The following is a 23,014-nucleotide window of genomic DNA, read 5'->3' on the forward strand; positions in this document are numbered from 1 at the left end:
CCTTTTATTACCATTTCTTCTTATAAATCGAAGACACAAAAAGCAGAAGACGAACAGGAATTAATAAGCTTAAAAAGAATGGATTGAGGGTTGCTTCTTTCACTGATCCATAACGTAACAATTATGTTGAAAAATATTTTTAATCTGGCGGATAAAATATTTACTTCATATTTTTTTTTAATACTACGTATACAGGTGTTTGAATAAAAAAGAAAAATGACAAATGAAATTTTATTTCAATCTTCTTGGTCAATGTAATCATCATATGAGGGTCAATAAAATATAAACAAGACTTAGTGACTGACAGGCAAAGGTTTGCTTCAACTACCACAAATTAATTCCGGGCAACAAGCATCTGCACCGGATAGAAGAAAATTGGGATATCTAAGGTGGGAGCACCACATCAGCCAGCTTATTCAGTTAGTATCTCTCACGAAGTGTGGGAGAAGTGTGTTCATCTTTCTTGAGCAACCCATAATTATAAAAGACTTCATCTATGTAAACATAAATTTACCGACAACTGCTTGCATGGTTGGGGAAAAGCAACACTTTATAGTAATAATCAAAGAGCCACAACACAACAGAGACCAAATAGCAGTAAAAAAGTGGGTCAAGGTCAAGGTGAGTTTGTCAACCATTTTTGGGATACACATGGTGTAATTAAAATTTACTACCTCACTGAAACAATTGATGGTGGAAAATATCACATTTTATTGAATTGATTTTTTAATAATTTCAACAAAAATGAGTGAAAAATGGTACAGCTACACTTTCTTAGTAAAAATCGAAGAAATACAACACAGCAGAGACAAGTAGCAGTAAAAATAGTGGGTTTATCGGGGTGAAGTATCGACAAAAAAGGCTAGGGTGAGTTTGTCAACCAATAAAGTTATGGCGACCATTTTTGGGATACACACGGTGCAATTAAAATTTACTACCTCGCTGAAACAATCAATGGTGGATAATATGCTAATTTATTGAATAGATTTCTTGAAAATTTTAACAAGAAAAAGTTCTATTACACCTGAACATTCCACACATTTGGCCTGAGGGACTATTTCTTTTTCCAAACTTGAAGAAATTCCTCAGGCGGAAAGAGATTAGACTCGATTGAATCATGTCGGAAATAAATACCCATTGAGACGACCTTGACAAATTTTTGTTGACACCAACTGAATATAATGATTACGATCTTTAAAGGAAAAATATGTGAATTTCATTTGACAATATTAAAAATTTCACTCATTATTTCAGACGATAACATGGTTTGTAAATTTCATTGGGTTTTCAAGATATTGAAGCCAATAGTTAAAATATTAGCTTTTAGTACTTGGCGTTTTATTTTATATACCAAATGACATTTTAGATAAAGTAGTTTTATAAAGCTACTTCGTCCTTTTCATTCCGAAATTCAATTTCCATCGTCTCAGTCAATGAGGCACAAACTGTCATTTATTATTTCGTCAGATTTGCATATTATATATTCATACTTTTTCTTTTCGCGAAAGATATTTTAATAACTAGCGACTTTTTCGGCACGGTAGAGCCGCATCGTGATTTAGAAATTGAATTATTTAGGGCCGTGCAGAAGCGAATAGACTCATTTCAAATTGTTGAATTTTCTTTGTGAGTGATGATCCTGTTTCAATTGAAACTCTTCTTCTACCTTTTAAAATATCAGAGGAGGATTTCGGTCCTTCTTGTAACCAATTTTTCCATTCGTTTTTACTTCCTCCTGAACTCCTTAATTAGTGGTTTTTCTTTCTTACTTCCTATTTCCCTTATTTAGTCTATCGACTTTTTTATGGTACCATTCCTTCTTGTCTTGACAATACTTCCTTCTACTTCACTGTTCTTGTCACTCTGGTTTTATTCTGAAGATATGTCGATAACAATTTAGTTGTTTCATCTTTATTGGCTCTTATTTTGTTGGTCTTAATTTTTCAACTCGCCATTTATCCCACTTCATTTTCCCCTCTATTCGTCTTAGTTCATTTGTGCTCATCCTATCTCCTTATTTGTTATTTTTGCCTATATCTTCTTAGTGAATACCTTAATTACTCCATAGATGCTATAGACTCAAACAACCTATTTAAAGAAAAAGAACGATAAATACAGGGTTAAAAAAATAATAAGATGGTGGTAGTATGAACAGGAAGCTGCTAATTGCGAATACATGAAAAAAAAACGAAGGAATAGGTGAAGAGGAAAAAATTAAAAATAGAGGAACCTATATTGGAAATTCAGTGGGTTGTTTTTGATAATATTCTAGCAAAGACGTGTCCATGTCCAATTATGAAGCCAAAGTGCAACTAGAAAAAGCTCTACGATTTTTCTACGAATAAATAATGTTTAAAATTGTTGACAATATTTCTGAAAATTTTAATCAGTAAGAAAAGAAACATAGCACCGGTTTTACTTTTAATCAAAACAATAAAGCAACATTTTGATTAAAAGAATCATTTTCAATGCGATCTTTGACCGTAGATATATTTTGTATTCACAATGAATATCTTTAAAATTAAATATTAATTTAGTTTTAAGTTTTTAGGTATGTACAAGTGCCTTAGAATGCCGACTCCTGGGTTAAAGCGAGAATCTAGATGGTAATTAACATCAATTTCTAGTTAGAAACTCGATAAATCTTATCAAACAAACCGAGTTTCTCTTCTCAAAATTAATATGACAATTTCAAAGCAATCAATCTTGGTCAATAGAAGATATATACATATAACTAAGCGTACTGAAGTGAAAAAACTGTTTCAAAATAGTTTGATGAAAGTATTATCCACTTGTGTATCATTTATTTTCAAGGAGTAATAGACAAACAAGAGCTATTGTTGGGAAAAAACTAGAGTCGGGTTCTTGAAGGTGAGATGTACGTAGAAAAAAAATCAAAACGTTGGTAGGCTTCCTAATATTAGAAATACGAGGTTTCAAACTTGTTTAAATAATAATGAAAAACATATGCTAATTAAAGAAATCCCTCACGCTTAAATAATTGGGGCATTGGGCTGAAAATTTATAAAAGTGTTTTTGAAGGCTAGTCGTAAGTAGATAAAAATCAGAACGTTCGTAGACTTCCCAATATCGGAAATACAAGGCCTCAAACTTCTTCAAATAATAATGGAAAACATATGTTTGTTAAAAAAATTACTCACTTCAAAATTATTGGAACAAATTTTAGAAAGGTGTTCTTGAAGGATAGATGTATATAGAAAAAAATTATAATTACGATTTCTTGCCTCATTCGCCATATTTTGTGTTCTGTTTCCAAAGTGCACATATGGTTTCATAGAAAGCAATTTCAAATAAATGAAGAGATCATGGTGGAATTGAAAATAAAATATTTAGTTATACGGTAACGTCAATCGAATATAATTATAATTGTAACGCTTTTCTGGTTATTTAGACATCGTTTTATCTTAGATGTAACACAAACACAAATATTATAATAATACAATGGGATTAAACATAGAGATATTGCCGGTCCACAAGTTTAGGACGCGATGTTTTCTTAAACATAAACATAATATTCAGAAGAAGAACAACAAAACAAATATTTATGGAATAAATTATAGACTAAACTTTATGCAAGATTTCTGCAACCTCTAGTGCTATTAAAAGCATACCTTTCCGTCACAGATGAAATTTTATACTTCACTTTATGTTATTTAGGAAAAATATAGGTAATGAGTTAAAAAAAGGGGTGAAATTAGTTTGATGTGATATAATGATCATAATTTTTAGTACGTTTCCAATATTGTCGAAAAAACTATTTTATATACGATGATTTGCGTGTGCTCAAGTAAGTTAACTTCTAAACGTTTTAACCGCACTTTTAATTAGCCTTATATCTTGGATTCTCTTTGTTATTGAGATAAATTGATTTAGTAGTTAGATGGATACATATATGCTATATAATTGGTGCTGGTGTATCAGTATTGCAGAGCTATAAACAAATTCAGAACAAACAAAAATGATAAGGAGAGAAATGCTTTATTGTCAAAAAATTGTTACAATTTGTAGACAAAAGCTTATAAAAACTAAAAAACAAAGTTAAAACAAATAAAATAAAATTTCAATATACAGAAAAGAACCACAATGAGTAACAAAATTATAGGCATTAGTAAAATACGAGTAGGAAATAATTAATAAACTCCGCACAAAAATTATCGCATTTTGGTATTTTAATATATTTCTAATACTTAATTTTAGTTTTTTGGGACAATCTGTATATGTATCAACTTAATAGATATTTCTGGTTTCTTATCATGGGCAAAAAAAATATCACAATTTGTTACAAATTTTGTTGGAAGCAAAAATGCTCGAGTAAATCATTTCTGTGTTGGAGAATGCATTGAGATCGAGAACTAAGCAAATTGTGTTATTGTATAGTGAAAATTTAAATTTATTTTGTTAATAATGGATGTGTCTCAACGTTAAACAAGACATGGGACGAATGAAGAAGCCGCTAGAATCATCGCGCTCATACAAGATGGCCGCAGTCAAAGATACGTCGCCGGGGTACCATATCCAGAGTTGTTATTCGCTACCAAGAAAGGGCAACTAACCAGAAGACCCGGACAAGGCCGAGGAAAGGTAACTTCGGTAATAGATGATCGTTATTTGAGGTTAACGGCGTTAAGAATTAGGCATACCACCGCTCGAAGGCTGCAAACAGATCTGTTGGTGCTCGTAATGTCTGAATAAATCTACAAACAGTTCGAAATAGGCTGAAAAAAGATGGTATACGAGCCAGAGTGCCAGCTAGAGGTTCACGTCTTACCAGGGAACATCGAGTATCGAGTAGCAAGATTGGAATTTGCTCGAGAACACGCAAATTGGAATATTCAAGATTGGTCCAATATTTTATTCACGGATGAGTCAAGATTTTGTCTGTATTTGTGTACCAGTATATAGGCGACGTGGTGAACGGCACGATCAGGTTAATTTCTGTCGAACTGAAAGCTTTGGTGGTGGCTCTATCATGGTTTGGGGAGGAATTTATTTCGAGGGTCGCACGGAGTTACTACCAGTGAATGATGGAAGACTAAATGCTGACAGGTACATAACCAATATCCTAGAACCCCATGTAGTGCCCTATATGCCTCATAACTCTGCGTTAATGCACGATAATGCCCGTCCACACGCTACTAGAGTGGTTCGGCAGTACTTAGAAGAGGTCGAGATACCAACCCTGAATTGGCCCGCACGTAGCCCATCAGAGCATGTCTGGGACATATAGGATGGCAAATTCAGCAACATCCGGCACCAATAAGAGCACTAGATGATCTTCAAAATGTTCTTTTTATCTTCTCTGGGAAAACATGCCGCAAGGATACGTCCAGAACCTGTTTAGAATCCTTCGAAGACGAATGGAAGCTGTAATTAGGGCGAGGGGCGGCAACACACGCTATTAGACATTCATTGGCTGGTTTTAGTTTAAGCACCGCTCATTTTTTGTATAGATGTTTTGTACAATTTTTTTGATATTTTCTATGTTTTGGTAAATCAAACTTTTTGTCCTCTGTAGATTGAACTGATATAAAATAAATATTGCAAAAGGCGAATCTATTGGTGTTTTAATTCGTAATAATAATAAAATTCGAAAAACAGGCATCACATTTAAAAGATTTAAAAAATAATGAGTGATGCGATAATTTTTGTGGGGGTATATATAAGTTCATAACAAAATTAAACCAGTATGCAGCATGTCCGAAATTAAATATTCTTATTAGAATAGAATAGAATTTTGAACGTGGAGTAGGTAGGTGAAGGTCGTGTTGCTAAATGGTTAGCCGTGTAACGTCCTTTCTGAAATTGGAGAAGCGTGCTTACGAATTATCAAAGATAAATAAGGAAGGAAAAGTCAGAATTTTTAATCTTTCAAAGAAGTCTCTGCAGTGAGTCCTGCTGTTTAGTCCAAGTAAATATCCAACAGCTCTCTTTTGTATTTTGAAGATTCGCTCAAATTGAATCGCACCACACGTTCTCCAGAAAGGAATAGCATATCGGAGATGCGACTCAATTTGGGCATAATAAACTGTTAAGGAGATGGATAAGGTCAGTTCTTTGGAAACTGATCTCAGCGCAAAACAGGAGGAAGTCAATTTTTTTAGATAAGGCGGCAATATGTAACTCCCATTTCAAATAAAAATTTAGTTTTAGAAACGTTGAGACAGATATTAGAATCGCACCATGATTTAATGGTGATTAGGTTACTAGATATGGTCCTACGAAGTTCCGTTAGATCAGGGTTGCTCCAAGAGAAACTAGTGTCGTCTGCAAATAGACATATTTTACCACCGATGTCTAGATAGGCGATGTCGTTTATAAACAAAAGAAACAAAATAGGGCCTAGTACTGAGCCTTGAGGTACTCCACATTCTATTGGCTTGCAAGATGACATCGTTGTATCAACCTTAATAAGCTGACTTCTGTTGTTAATTAAATAATAATAATGATACTACATAGTCGTTAGTAAAACTTTATATAATTATGTTTTTTGAAAATACAATTAATTAAAATAGAATTCTGCAAAAACACTGCTTGTCGTAACGTAAGTTACTTCTGCCAATGTATTTATAAACTTCTACGTTTTTCAAGGATTATGTTGATGGAAAATTTGAATTTTAATAAGTGCTAAAGGGCGCGGTTAAGTACTTTTAAAAGACCTATTAGTTTTAATAAACATCACATGAAGTAATTGTGGTTTATTACATTGAAAACTAAATTAGCGGAAGGCAGGAAAAGTTAATATCAAATTATGGCTGGATATTCGAAATATTCTCAAAGATACGGTTAGATATCAGGTTAAATGACTGTACATAGTGAACTAAGGAATGTTTTTTCTTCAGGTATAGGTGATTATGAGAGCTTCATTCATATTAGTACTTCTGCTATTGATGCGGTAACAATCTCTTACATATATAATTGTTCAAGCATCTCTAAAAGACATTGTGACTTGGATGTCATGGAACTTGACTTGACTTACTGACATAAATTTCAAATTTTGAATGGATTGAGCCCGATTTTGTACACCACTGATGAAAAAACTACAGTCTTAACTATTTTTATTTTAATAATGCATGTAATATTTACAAAACAGAATATTTTTTGATAATTTAGTATATATATACTCGTATACAAATTGGTATAATTAGAAATAGTAGAGGATATAATATATATATTGCAATGAAAAGGAAAAAAAATTAAAGAAAAACATCGTTTGATGTTTGATGATTCTTAGCAAAACAATAATCGCAGAGCTGTACTGTGCACATTGGGCAAGTGATCTTTGTCGTCTTATCCATGAATTTGGCTCTATTTGAGGGACGTCCTCTTTCTTCTTGTCCAGCTGGTATAAAATTTTCAGTTTTCCTATTCCAGTACAACGCAACTCCTAAATTACTTTTTCATGCTTCGCCGTTAAATTCTTCATCCTCAAAAGTAAATACATTATCCAAAATGTGTGTCAATGCAATACCTTCAAATTCACTCGAAGAATTATCATCGCTAGATAGTTCTATATAGTTTTTATCTATCACTATTATCACTGTCTTGAAATGGCTCTAATTCTTTTTCAAAATCAATGTGATCCACAATATTTGACAAAGGTTCATTATTGACTCATAGTATTTTTATATTTGGAAATAAAAAATTGCTGCACACTAAATAATTATATAAAATTATAAATAGCTTACTTGGCAAATCCGAGCACAGCATATATGAAAAACAGTTAGTAATAAGCTTGACACGTGTCTACTATTTTTTAGCAACATCTAAACTAAAAGAATTTTATAGAAAAGAAAAAAAGCAGACAAGTTTGGATTCATGACTGTACATTACTAAAATCCCAGGTCCCAATGCATTTGTAAGAATTTAAATTATTTTAGTAATTATTAGAAATTCTCTCGGACAATATTAAAAGGGTTATAGCATTTCCAATCCTCTTTGGAATTGTTAACATCTTACCTCAATAATGGACAACAACTTCTCACATTTGCAATCCTATCAATCAAAATTGGTGTCCTCCAAGGCTCAGTTCTTGGTACTATTCATTACCCACATTCCACAGTATACATTTTTCGAGCTTATTAGCTTATTCTAAACTAACCTAACTTAATTTAATCACACTCTATACAAATTATCTCATTTCTGATGACTATGTTCAATTAGAAAATCAATAATTGCATCGCGATTGCTAATAAACTCGAAAAATTTATATTGTAGAATCATTCTGACTTCACTTCTGTGACTAATATAAATATACTCACTCGTATCATACAAATAGCATATATTCGACAAACAAAGACTGCTAAGTTTTACATGAATTCCTTAGATAGTGATATCATCTTGATTGGATACACCGTTTCTGAGAAATATTGCATGTAAAGAAATCATTATATTAATTCAATTTTCAGCATAAAAAATTATGTGAAGATATGATTTCCGCGCACTATATATTCATAGCAAATTAATCAGCATGATAACCTCTACAGATACTAAATCGGAACTGTGAGGGTTAAACGATACGATTACCAATTTTCTCTCTAAAACAGAAACGGAATGTAACTTACAGGGACTAAAAAATTTTTAGAGTTTCTCAAAACTACCAATGGTTCATTGAAAAATAAGATACAATAGGGTACTTACGTGGTTTGAGGAAAAATAGTTTTTTAAATTCTTTCATCAATATGGAAAAAAAAGTTATTGAAAATGCTGTAAATAGTTTAAATATTTCAGTAAGGCCGCCATATTTTGTGACGCTATAGGTATAAAATAAATACTGAACGTATGATACAAAGTAAATACGACAATTATTCTCTCGATGATCCTAAAATAAGCGTTATTACTAAGCTTTGATTAATATATAAATCGTGTTTTGTGCCAGGATGTAAAAATACTACGACCAAAACACCTGATAAATTTTTTTTATAATGCCTAGAAAGTTGAATATACAACAAAAATGGTTTGAAAGTGCTCGTTTTGACGAGATATCATTATTTTTGTTTCCAGGATCATTTTAATGTAAGTAAGATTTAAATTTTATAGTAATAAGTTTATTATGCTTTTAATTTTGTACGTTCTTTTGTAATAATGTAAGAACTGAACCTATAAAAGCTTTAATCACTTTATTCTTATACATAAAAAAACTGTTTCATTTATACGTAACTAGAAAATAAAGCAGTATTATAACAGCACCCGCTACGTTGCAGGCAACGATAACTTCGTGATCATCAAGCAGACAACTGCTCAATGTTTTTATTAAACCTATGACGTCACAACTGAAAACAAACGAGAATCGTTTTCTTATATAGTTAAAAATTTGAAATTTTTGCGATTTTCAATTACGTATTTAAAAATTATTTTTTCACTTTACTTTCTGACATTATTTCATATCAAGAGCTTACAAAATGAACAAAAAAATGAATACTTTTTAAAAAATGGAAGTACCCTACTACATATATTCTAACAATTGTATGACCATTCTATTGTAATTTATTATGTAATTTTCAATTACCAGCGCTGTGGCGGCCCATTAAACTAAATTATAGAAAACAATTCCTCAAATTTATATCACTTTTAAAAGATATCATTTTCTAAATTCCAATTTCTTCCAAACCCTGAATAATGAATGGAATGGTACGAAAATAGACATTCTCAACGGGTGCAATTTGGAATTAAAAGTCACGGGGGACTGCATCTGTTTATTGTTTTGCTTTTCAACGTTTACGATACTAAAAATAAAGGAAAGCATCGCATCTGAATGCTGGTCGTATTTTTTAGAGGTTCGTATTCTTAGAATTCGGTATTTTTAGTTGAAAAATAAATACATTTGCTGTAATGGATATGTAAATTTTTGCTACATTAGTGATGACATCGTGTAAAATTTATTAAACATGAATGATGTTGCATGTTTCTTTATTATTCTTATGGTATATGCATATACTACATACATCAGTAATAAAACAAAACTCACGAATTCTATTATCGTAATAGTAAAGGTTGCCAACAATTTTTTTCAAAAACGACAGTGATAAATGACATATTCCTTAATTATGATTCGATTATTAGTGTTATTTTCTCTTTATAATTGAAGCAATCAAACAAATATGTTCTTGGATGGATAATTATTGATTTAAAAACAAATTTTTTCAGATTTCTCGTAATGTCGTAAGGTAGCACAATTATGAAAAATCGATTAACAACTTGAAAATCATATATTGAATAGAAATAGTTGAAGTTACTCTGCAGCGAAGGCTGCTGTAAATTTAAGTGGATACAAAGTTTGGAATTGAGCTTAGCCGACATCTCCCGCTCGTGTGTAATCTCTAAAAGCAACGTAGTTCTTTCAGAGATGCGTCGGACCCAATACCTGGTAGATTGTTGATTCGGTTCCAAAATGTATTCCATATGTGTGTAAATAAGAAATTATAACAAGTCTATCGGAGAGGATTCGATTAATTGCACGCCGTTTGGACTATGAGCAAGTTATAAAAGAAAGGAAATTTGGAATTATCAAAAGAAGGGAAAGAAATATTGTTGTTATGAGGAAACTGTTAGGAGAAATGGTCAAAAGATGAGAAAAGCCGTGAATCAAAGTTTTTTTGTAATGCGAAGGGAAATGTGCACTTATCGTCACCAAAATCATGATCCCAAAGCGAAAATATACAGACCTCTTTATTATGAGGAAATTGGTAATTCCAACAGACTTTCCATTGAATTTATCGTGCATCTAGTATTTGCTATAATCATGAATACAAGGTGTGTTAACAAAATATCAAAATTAGGTTAATTTCCTTCAAAGCACTGCCCTTGTCTAGCAATGCATTTATACTAACGAATATTTTTTATGATCGGAGAAAGAAGTCGCGTGATACTGATTCTGGTGAGTAGAATGGAGTACCTTTTCCAGCGACCAAAATCTAGTGAATGAAAATGGAGCGTTATCATGATTAAGGAGAAAGCTGTTGGTTCAGTTTTCAAGTTTCTTTTTTTTGCGCATAGTTTTGGAAACATTATTTTTTTCTCCTTAGTAAAATTTGGAGTTCACAGTTGTCCGCTTTGACCATTACGTTGATTTTCATATGAATCACTAGTTTACATGAATTGAATACATGGTCTGATCGAATTTGACACAGACTGGTGCAAGTTTGATCCCATGAAGTTTCTTTGGCGATATTGACTATGGAAAAGAAGTTGAATGGAAGTACGGTTATGGAATCAACAAGAATGTTGCAAAAATGTTTTTCCTAGTCTACTTTCTCACAATCGCAAGTATTTTAGTGGCATAAAGCATCCAGTGAAGGTCGTGAAGTCGTGAAAATAATGGCCTATTCACCTCTGTCAACGATAATAACAAAAAAGTTGAGGAAATTCTGCTCAAAAATTGTCGTAATGGCAACCAAGAGATAGCAGAGGCTCCTAACATCTCTTATGGATCGATTTAACATTTATTAATTGATGTTTTAAGACAACGTCGAGTAGATCTCTCAAAGTCGGTCTTAAATAAGGGCGATCCTCATCGTTTTCTTGAATTATCGTAGTGTAGTTAAACATGAATTCGATCCAGATGATCAAACGATCAATAAATAAATAAATTTTTATTTAAATACGTCAAAATGTTGTGTTTTTGGATCAGCCGGGTAAAAGGTATCACATGGTATGTTATACTTCGAAAGACATTCACTTTAAATCCTTTTCTTTACACGAAAAAGAATGTTTGGGAATGATCTTATATGAAATAATATAAAGCTCGTCTGTTGTTTTCTCGTCTACCGGAGTCTGAATAACATTTTATGATTAATTTCTGATTTTTGTATAACTTTTGTTCTATATTTCAACGCAACGCCATTATTATTTTTTCCATAAAAACCGTCACATTTTCACTTTTATGATCTCATTCACGAAGTACATCCAACATCTTGCGTCTACATAATACAAATATTAAATAATAATGCACACGAGATATGTTATCTAGAGATGGAAAAGTACTACATTCTAAACACGTCTATCGGAATATATACATATCCTTCACACTTTCGAATGATATTTCATTCAAAATTCGTGATACGACGAAAGACAAATGATTATAGGAAAATTCAAATTTAGATCCGTTACAGTTGAAAAATATATTGTTTCTAAGAATGTTTTGAAAAGTTCCCTTTCCCTTCCATACGTTCGAAAAGATGAATTTCTCACTGAGTGAGAGTGTTGCATGTGAAATTAACATTAAAACATTTGCCGACGTTTTCATAACAACAGGTCTGAAAGACTGCACTATTATTATTGCTGTTATTATTCCAAACAGTAATAGTTGTTGTTGTTATTTTTCATACTCGAACAGTTCAGAATTTTAGGTAAAGCAACATTTGGACGAACGTTTCCCAGGGCGTTGGATTGGTCGTGGAGGTCCCATTAATTGGCCTGCAAGATCTCCAGACCTCACACCACTAGATTTTTGTTTATGGGGCTGGATGAGAAATGAAGTCTACAAAATAAAAGTGGACACACGGGATGCACTGATTAGACGAATTGAGAATACTGCAGCCCATATTAAAGCAGAACGAAATGAATCAATTGGGAGAGCAACAAACGCTCTTCGTAGACGAAGCAAAAAATGTTTAGAAGTCAATGGCGGTATTTTTGAACATTTATTGAAAGAACGCTTTGATTAAGAACATTTTTATGTGATAATTTGTTCATTTGTTAACTTGAAAACAAATGAATATCGGATAAGAACATATTAGTTTTTTTACATTATTTTCACGTGTATAATACACTCCTAGAGTTTGGTGCGCTCCTCCCGACTCGCCCTGTATAGACCTTCATATATTGTTTAAAAAGCTCCCAATATTTGTAATAATTTACTTCTAAACACATGAATAGGAAAAGCTAGAAATATATAGATTCGACCTTGTACAATTGGAACACTTTTACCAAAATGGCCAAGTACAAAACAACTTATGGGAAGAAACAAATTGGCACCATAGGAAAAGATATAGCGAAATTCTTGTAATTACCTAATTATGTACAGACCACTGTTTCCGAAGGTCACCTACGATTATTTTAGTTAGTGCAGAAGCAGTCTTTTCACTCAAACGCCATAATGTTTGGAAATCCCGCAATGTTTTCAATCCCATATCGATATTTCTATAGCTAACAAAATGAAAATATCGAAAACTGTAGTAGAATCGATTCAATTTCCACTGCCACTAGAACCTGACTACAACAATGTTGTGGATGCTCGATACGTTTCTCCATCTATTTCAACTTCGACCTCAGCCATTATTTCAATTAATGCGAATTTATTGAACCAAAACGACCTACCAGAGAATACTTTCCAAAATATAACTGTTGATAACAAATTTCTAACATGTTTCTCCTTCACTTTTGTGCTAGTGAGAAAATTTTTTTCTCTAGTAGAATATACTATGACTCCAATAACTTTTGAAAACAAAATATTGATACTTAAGAATATTCAAAAAAGTGAACAAAACAAACATAGAATTTCAAAAAATTTGAGAGCTATTAACATATCTTAGTATGATTGATAAAGAGATATTTACAACATTTGTATTTGGCATAGAAACAGCTGTTAAAATATGTATATACGAGGGACGTTCTTTTTCAACCTCCGATCGCTCCGTACAGACGCTACGCGGGCAGAAGAAAGTGGGCATGCGCTGTAGGCGACTGTAAAGCTCTCGCACTACACACTCACTAAGAAAAGAAGACGAGAATTGCCAAAAGAAAGACGGAAGGAAGCCATCTAGAACAAGGTAATAGTTTCAGACATTTAAAACTATAGGAAATAATGCCAAATATGAAAAAGAAGCATAGGCGCTTCAGTAAAAGTACATTATAGTTTGGAATAGATAAAATAAGAAATGAAGCCACAAGAGAAGCGTTTAAAGTTGAGAGAAAATATACAGGCAACAATTGACGTGATTTCAGACGTCACTATAATGTAGAATAAGATAGAACAATCAAGAAAAGACAGAGGCAAACACATAAAGATGTCATTGGAGATATTCTGGGGAAAAGGTAATGAACAAAACTCTTGTAATATAGAACAAGTAGAGGTTGCATCCCTTACCTTCAGATATATGAGGAGTGACCGAATAGTTGGACACGCTTCTCTAAGATATGAAGTTTATACATTGCTTACATGCATTGGAGCTTGTCTTCATTCAAAACTGATTTTTCCCTTATCGAAAGATTCCAAGGATCTGAAACCAATAACCGCAGGTCACTTGCTAATGGGAGCACAGTTAACAGATAATGTGGAAAACGATTTAGGTACGTGATACACCCTGCTGCAGTTTATCTTGTTGGCAGCGAATTCTACAGATCTAGCAACATTTTTGGGCGCGATGGCACAAGGAATCTTTGAATAATTACAAACTAGAGTCAAAGAGTATCAATTACAACCCCCATACATCGGCGTAATGGTTATTTTAGTTGAAGAAAATTTACTTCCGTTAAAATGGAAATTGGAACGAGTTGCAGCCACTTATGCGGGTAATTACGGTGTAGTATGTTCAAGTTCAATATAAACAATAATGGCGTTGTCAATGAAAGATACAAAATTCACATTTTATTTTTAAACAGATTTATTCTAATTCAATAATAATATTTAACCTAATGCAAATAGGAATTAATCTATGAACTTTGCCTATCATATATTTTACTTTTTGTTATTTTTTGTATAATAAATATTTTATTTGTTTTTCTATTGTCTTAAGTATAACAATGAGACGGTACGTACAAATCTCTTGTTATATAGAACAAGATGTGGTGGCATATCTCAGTTGAAGTAATTTTAAGGATGAAACTATGTAGTTTTATCAGATTATTATAATTATACGGTTAATGAATAGAATATAACTTAAATACAGTCCTTAAGCAGCAAGAAACGGGTGGCTTGAAGTAAAGGTTCAGAAAAGTAAAGAATGCGTTAAGCTTATGCATAGGGCAAATCAGTTTTTATTACACTTACTAAATAGTTCTGAAGAGATCTAACAAGATCGAAACCGGTCGGCGGATTAGGTTTATCTCCTTGCAATAACGCGCTATTAGAGATATCGACAACGACAAAAACGTTTACCGATGCCACGTTCTTCGGAAGAGATGTAATTTTGTATTCGTTGGATTATTAGCCGGGAGAATAGCAGAGACAAATTATACATAATTCGATTCAAATATACGTTGGAAAACATAGAGAATATTTTATTCGCTTTGTATACTAAATTTTTTAAAATCATTATAAGGAAACTTTGTTGATTTCATGTTACATTCACGTTTTATCTTTATTTGTAAAATAATTGAAGTGGCAGATCGGTATACAGTGAAAAACTTTTTTTCATAGATAATTATTAAAATATATTATCCGAATAAGTATAGCCAATCCCGTTTTAGAATGAAAACGCCCATCTCCGAGTGTACCACCAACACCGCTTCAACGTCGCTTTGGTGTAAATATAGATGTATTAATTACAAAGTGTGCGCAAGAAACTTAAGTCTATAAATAGATTAGAAGATTTCTCGTAGCCATCTTTTTATTTTTATTTCGGCTAGTTAGACATTGTAGAGACTTTACCTTGGCAATAGCGCACAAAAATGTTGTACGTAAATACATTAAAATTATTTAAATGTTTATAAGTTCAGATTTTAGTTTGGTTAATAATACATCGTTGAACGGAGACAGTTTGACGCGTGTTTATACGTGATTAAATGGATACGGTAAGTTTCCATAATGTATTAGACTATTCTGTCAGTTGTCATATTGATTGTCAAAATAGTGAAAAAAAACAACGGATATTGTATAGCGTAGCGCTGCAAGATTTATTTAAAATTATTTATCACACAAAATGTCTTTTAAACATATCTGAAGTACAAAGGTTTCAATTTAAATAACAATGACACGTTTCATTTAAATGCAAATCGGTTGCTGAACGTATTGTCACAAATATCATACTCTTAATATGCATAGCAAGCATTTTTTTCACTCAATTATCTAATCTATTATATCTTACTATATATATATGTTCATTCATTCTCTCATATGACCTAGGAGAATGATAGGTTGTGAATCAAGGCAGTTTTTTTGTTTAAATTGAACATACTTTCCCCTTTGTATTAGAAAATTACTAAATATTTAATTCGCTTTTATTTGTTTGACCTGAACAGGTTTCTTGCGTTGGCCGTTTCTATAAAGGCCGCTTGACATGCGCAGTTCAGCTGATTGTTTCATGCAAGACCTCACACATGCAACATTATTGTTTTGGTGCCATTTTTATTGCGTGCAAGATGCAATTCTAGGAAGAAATCTAGTTACTTTTGGCTTGACAATCAAGCGGTCCATCAAGCTTCAACAGCAAGGCACCAACAGATATAATCATTGGCAGTAATCCACCTCTTTTTTCTTGTTTACTCTACTCAGTTTTGCTATGTTCATTATTTACTAGATACAATTTGAGGAATTTGTTTACTTTAACTTATAGAATTTATGTTAGTGGTAGCCATGATGTGAAGTCAAGAGACATGCTTAATGTTAAGCAACTTGCAATATCCACCTGGGCAATATTTTAACCTTGCAAGAAATTGCATACAATTTCACTTGCATTATGTCAAGCGGCCTTAATAAAAGTATTAACATCCAGCTATAGTCAAAGTAACATCGATATAGTTCTTAGGTTATTGCACACTGAGTTTTGCTGCGTTTCCGAATTAATTCGTGGTCGCAATTCGCTACGGGAAGGTCTTTTAAAACCTGGACATGTCACCACCGTTCCATTACAGCAATGTAGAACGGTAAATTCTGAATGGTACACCAGCAAAGGTTTGCCAAAAGTGTACGAAACAAGACGAATAATTTTCTACCACAGCTTAAACGAAAACGTTTTTGAGTAGTCAAAATATCGAATTCATGGGTCATCCGCCGAACAAACCTTGTTTTTTACCCAATTATTTGCTCATATTCCTGCAGATCAAAAATAGTTAGCGAGGTCAACGTTTTTCTACACCTGAAGATACGGTTAATGCGTTCATATCACGTGTTTTGGAGATACCTCAATAGGAATGAATCTTAATGGAGAATATTTTGAAAAACAATAAAGCCATATCCAATTATAAATTTTTGTCTATCTCAAAATTTAAGTTTGTTCTTATGAAATTTTTAAATTAATTTCAAAATGAAATCAATGCACAACCGAAAATTGTATAAATCTCGATATTTATAATAGTCGCTGTGAATTGTTTGTTCAAATTTGATTTAATAACATAGTTTTAGCAAAGGAAACAGTTGCGGTGTAAATTCAATATCTACAAATTATTTTTGAATTGTTGATGTAGATCCCCAAAATTATGAGCTAGTGTCATCATCAATTTCTTTACTTCCTTACGTTTTAAGCATTATTAGGTCCTTTTTTGAGATAGATCACATCTTCTACATAGAAAAGTAAAGTCATGTTCTCAAATTAAATACAAATAAATTTTCAATTATTAACATGAAAACCATTTGTTTTTTTGAGAAGAATATCTTGTATTCTGTCTTCTAATTATTTTCCCTTGTCTGTTCCTTTTTCCTCGATATAGTGTTATCAATCAATTCAATTATGCCTTCAAAATATTAAGTGAACTATCCTAATAAATAATTAGGAGTGCTTGAGATTCAAATAATCAATTGTCCTTTACCCGTATATACTAAGTACATATTTTTAGTACTTACAGTAAAATTGACTCCTGAGTAATTTTAAAACAATATTTTCATAACATTCAATTGGTATTGAGCCTTATATAACACAAACACTATTTTTGTTCATTGACACCACTCTATTTCGATTACGAGTAATTTCCTGAAAAAGTCACATGTGGCAACCCAAATGTGTCAAGATAATAGTGGAGTCTTTAATTTAAGACCTTTCGCCAGGATTTTGCTAAACTCGCAATTAAGATAAAGATAATCGCGGAAATGCTGTACGAAATTTATGGCTCGCCTTCTTTTGTTTTAATGCTTGGTAAGATAGTGGATAAAGCAAAGAAAAAATTAAGGAAAAACGAAAGCTGAAAAAATAAAACTGAGAAAATGGATTTTTCGCTTTTATAAATACTCCTTTTCGAGATTAAAAGAAAAAACAATTATTTTTCCTTTCGAACAAAAGATAATTTTTGGACTGTAAAGCAGCAATTAAATATTTCTATGTAGTTAATTATGAATTAAAAATGATGAGAAAAGAAATGACAATACAGTAATGTATATATATATATATATATATATATATATATATATATATATATATATATATATACTGGATGTCCCTAGTTATGGTATAGAATATCACGGTCATTAAATATGACAATTGACAATAAAGAACTATTAAATTAATCACCTCAAAAGTTAGTCTAGTGCTGTTAAATCTGGTGAGCTGGAAGGTCAAGCTGTAGATCATAAATATCAGTTCACCTGTTAGGAAAAACTTCATCAACTTCATTGAAATAACAAAATCCGCATTATAGGTTAGAGAACCGTCTTGTTGTTAGAGTATTGTATTCCGTAATGAGAAAGTCACTATTATGGATGATGAGAAAAAACTTCACACTTGCCAATTTGGAAAGCAAATGATGGTTTTTATACGGATAATATAGAAGAATGCTCTAATAATAGAAAATTTGAAGTAATAGCGAAAATAGCTGACAAAGTTCTGGTCTCACGTGGAGTAGACTTCATGAGGGTCCATTCAGAGGGGAAGCTGTAGATTTTGAAATTCAGGGTGGATCAGAAAAGCGTACGATTTTAAAAACTCTTCTGCGTTTGAAGGTTATGTTTGTGAGTTTTGATTACATGACATAAATCAGTGTCCGAGGGAAAGTGTTATTCAATCGTTAGTCAGAAAGTTTGATGCTACTGGTGCGACTCCCAATCAGACGCCTACGGGACGCCCAAGATCAACAAGAACGAAAGACACAATTCAACAAGTTAGAGCTTCATTTCAACGTAATCCTGTTCTATCGACTCGCAAGCGATCAACCGAACTTGTGGTATCCAGAACATCTTTACGTCGCATTTTGTCGAAAGATCTGAAATTACGCCCGTAAAAAATTCAATTTGTGCAGAAATTATAGCCAAATGATTTAATTTTAACGCGACTTTTGTTGGAATAATGTTGGAGCCCTTCCAGAGTTTCAACAATATTCTTTTCTCCGACGAAGCCGATTTTCACTTAAATGGGGGCATGTCAATAGACATAATTGCCGTTACTGGGCTGCAGAGAACCTACGTGCAAAACATCAAAAGCCTCTGCATTAACCGAAAGTAACCGTTTGGGCGGCCATATCAGCGCACGAAATTATCGTACCCTATTTCTTTCAAAACAATTTGAGGCCTATAATCGTACGACATGGTTTCAACAAGATGCCTCTTTGGCGGTCGTAAACCAGATGTTTGCTGGGAATCTCGCCGAGGTGACATTGCATGGCCGCCTAGAAGTCCGGACTTAACACCACCGGATTTTTTATGTAAGGATATCTGAAAAGTAGAGTCTACTCCAATAACCCAGTCACGCTTAATCAGTTGAAGACCCACATCCGACAAGAAATAGCAGCTATTCCCCGCGCAATGTGCCAGCGAGTTTTTCCCATTTTGAGATCTAGACTCGAGGAACGTATGCAGCGCGATGGTACACACCTGGATGATGTTCTTTTTAAGAAATGGATTTTCCAAATTTATATTTCAAATAAAATAAAAAACTGTATGTGGATTATATTTAGTTTTTTTATTATTATTTTTTTAAATTCGCAAAAATGACACACTAAATTCTTTGATTTTGTACATCAACATCACGTTTTGACCAGACTTTTGTACCAAAGCAAGAATATCCCCTTAATTTACCACAGTCCCTTCAAATCGAAAATTTTTGGGCACTTTTACCTCGTAAAGTGTACGATCGAGGGCTGCAAGCCAAAATTGGACTTACGGCGTTGAATTTTTAGAATAATAGGCGAAATAGACGTTCAAATTATCCAAGACGTAATGAGAGATTTATTTCTTACAAAAATATATTATTGAATATTTTGTGCCAAAACTATTGGGACATATACAAGGTTCAATCGTAACCTCTCATGTTGTTAATATTTGAGTAGAACTAAATTATTTAGTCAAAATCAGTTCAAGTATCAATTTGTAAACCATAGTAATGTCGTCAAAAGATCAAATTATGATCAATTTAAAATTTTAGAGTATTAGAGTTTAAAATAAATTCAATCTATTTATTTTAATGACGACTAAGACATTTAACGAGATACTAAAATATACACTTCAAAACAAATTTAATTTTATTGAAACAACTTGAAATGTATGTTTCAAAATCACATGGAGACATAAAAATCTATTTTTTTACGATCTGGATTGAGGGAATACTGAAATATATTAGTCAAATATCTTAATATTTTTAAAATATCAATCCCAATAATTTATCTAACTAACTTAAAAAAGGTGATGACTAAAATTGAGTTTTTATCATTTTTTTTTAATTTCAATGATGATAGAAACTCACGGAAAGGACTTACCACGGATATTTTAATATTTCTGTTACATTATAGGGGGGTGAAATTAGTAACCATTAATTTTAACCATTTATTATGAATCGTATTCTATTTTACATCTATACTGTTTTCCATTCAATTTATTAAAAAAATTATAAATTATGCTGTTTATGTTTTTTCTCTGCAGCTATTGTTTTTGGGAAAAATTTTTATTAATAAAAAACATTTTTAAATAAAACAAGAATTTTGAATTACGTAAAACTTCGTTTCCGAAAAAAAAATTTTGATATGAAATAAAGTAAGGGTTGTTAATTACATCCCCGTATAAATGAAAAGGAATATTGAAAAAATAGCCCTGGTTAGTCCTTTGCGAGAATTACAGTATTTCAAGTTTCTAGCTTCACTGAAATTTTAGAAAGAAAATAAAAACTCAATTCAGTGAAAGGGGTGGGCTGAAGGAATTTTGTGATAATAGGAAAGATCCATCATCATACTAGCAATCACCTTCTGGATTTGGTCGCATGAACCTTGAAATTGAAGAAGTAGTAAAAATATTTTTGATATATATTCTTTTTATTATCTAAACTATCAATTTCAATAAAACCATCCAGGTGTATATTGGTTTTAATTCTTCTATGTTCTTCAGTAAAACTCATAGGTTCTTTTTTTCCTTGTTTTCTGCTGTTACAGCTCCTGTTATCAAGAAATCAAGAAATTATCAGTGAGTTACCCTAAATTTTGTTCACATTGACAAAAAATTACACATAAAGACAACAGATGACATTTCTTCCTTGATAACGAATTACAGCGAAGCACTCAGAAGTACTATTTGCGTGATTACATCATTTCGAATTAATTAAATCGAAAATTTTAATATTTAATGAAATAGAATCAAATTTGAAAGGTATGGAAGGAGATCTACAACTTCACAGACAACAAGCCTCAAGTACTGAATAACAAAAAAATAATTCAATATGTTGTGAATGAAATTTTTATCTTCAGTGAGCATATCACTGTTCATAAGATACGGATAGATTATAAATATCTCTAATTTTTGTTAAAACATTCAGCAGTGCTCCACATCCTTTCGACGTGATGTGTTTGAGTGTTTGAGTCCCGATTCCAAAAGCAATGAAACTATATGTAAAATGTGAAAAGTCGGCTTGTTCCTTTTAAACGAATATGGTCATCTGTTTTAACAATTTCATTGATAACTGCTACCTGTTTCCTGACATAAGTCACAAATTTTTCAGGCATAATTTTTGCTTTTAGTCATCTATTCCCACCATATGATTTTCATCTACTATTATCTGAGCACGAAGCAAATTTCCTTAGGAATTTTTAATTTTTCTGGTTTATCGGTTTAACGGTTTATCCTAAGTTGAAGGTGAAAACAGCAGCATGTACAGGACTTCTGGGCCACGTGGCATGAGAAAATTCTCCATCAACTAAATATCAGTGCAATAAGAAATTCAAGGGAATATCAGATCAAAAAAGAATCATTCGTAATTATTTCTAAATGATAATTCACCTAACATGGACTTTTTTCTTTTGTTTCATATATTTTCATTTATTTTGATTTAAGGTCTCTTTTGATGAAAAATTAGGTTCAAGAAATATTTTTATCAAAATATATCTTGATAAATCATTTTCTTGTTTTTTAAAACTAAATTTAGATATCTCTCAGCATCTAGCACTAATAAATTATTTTTCATCGTTGAACATAATATTTTTGTTCATATATTTGTATAATAAATTTATATAAATAGATAAAATTTACTGTTAAGAAAATTAGTTTATAGTTATAAGCCTATTTTCGTTTCTGTAAACAATTCATATTCTCCCAAAATTCTCATTCACAGCTCATTGAGAATTTACCTGTATAAATATAGAATATTGTCATAAATTTAGGGATTAATACTTCTCAAGATTTCTTTTTTTATTACCTTTTTATTGTACCCATTGACAAATATTGTCGTAATCTTAAGTAAAATTTTTTCGGTCAACATTTGCAAGACATCTGTTGGAGACTTAACTTGTCTTTTCTTATTGATTTAAAACTACAATTGTCAACAACTAATGATTTTGCATAAATTTTCAAACTAAATATTCTAACTTTCTCACAAATAAATAAGAATCAATAATTTATTAACTTAATAAGAGCTTTACATAGTCTACAATTTGACAACTGCCTCTCAACAATTACTAGCAACTAGTTATAAATAAACTAAATTATATATGTAATAAACACAATTTGTTAAATTCTTATCGTTCAAAACATAAGATATTATTTATTAATAAACTAAAACGGCGAAACTTAGTTCCGTGTCATTAAAATAAACAATTAAAGGAAAAATCTTCAATTTAGGAAGCTATTTAAGTTGTTTACAGATACTTGAAACATTCACCTTGGTCAATAAATGGATTTGATTTGTAAACATTTTCTTGTGATAATTTTCTATAA

At 31.8% G+C, this 23,014-nt stretch overlaps 1 protein-coding gene and 1 long non-coding RNA gene across 3 annotated transcripts in view; both read right to left on the bottom strand.

Annotated features, from left to right (window-relative positions):
• The window catches only part of LOC130902798 (E3 ubiquitin-protein ligase MIB1), a 763,066-nt gene that overhangs the window by 17,899 nt on the left and 722,153 nt on the right, over positions 1–23,014 (bottom strand). The gene's annotated exons all lie outside the window — the stretch shown is intronic.
• Positions 3,984–8,912, bottom strand: LOC130902831 (uncharacterized). 2 transcript variants are annotated; one of them, XR_009060480.1, is made up of 3 exons: positions 8,659–8,912; positions 8,280–8,555; positions 3,984–6,285 (listed from the first exon to the last, which is right to left on the bottom strand). It is a non-coding gene; the product is annotated as an uncharacterized LOC130902831 (long non-coding RNA). The 2 variants fall into 2 exon arrangements; XR_009060479.1 differs by having other exon boundaries at positions 3,984–7,445.

This window comes from Diorhabda carinulata, chromosome 2, assembly GCF_026250575.1.
Source record: "Diorhabda carinulata isolate Delta chromosome 2, icDioCari1.1, whole genome shotgun sequence".
NCBI classification, from domain to species: domain Eukaryota; kingdom Metazoa; phylum Arthropoda; class Insecta; order Coleoptera; family Chrysomelidae; genus Diorhabda; species Diorhabda carinulata.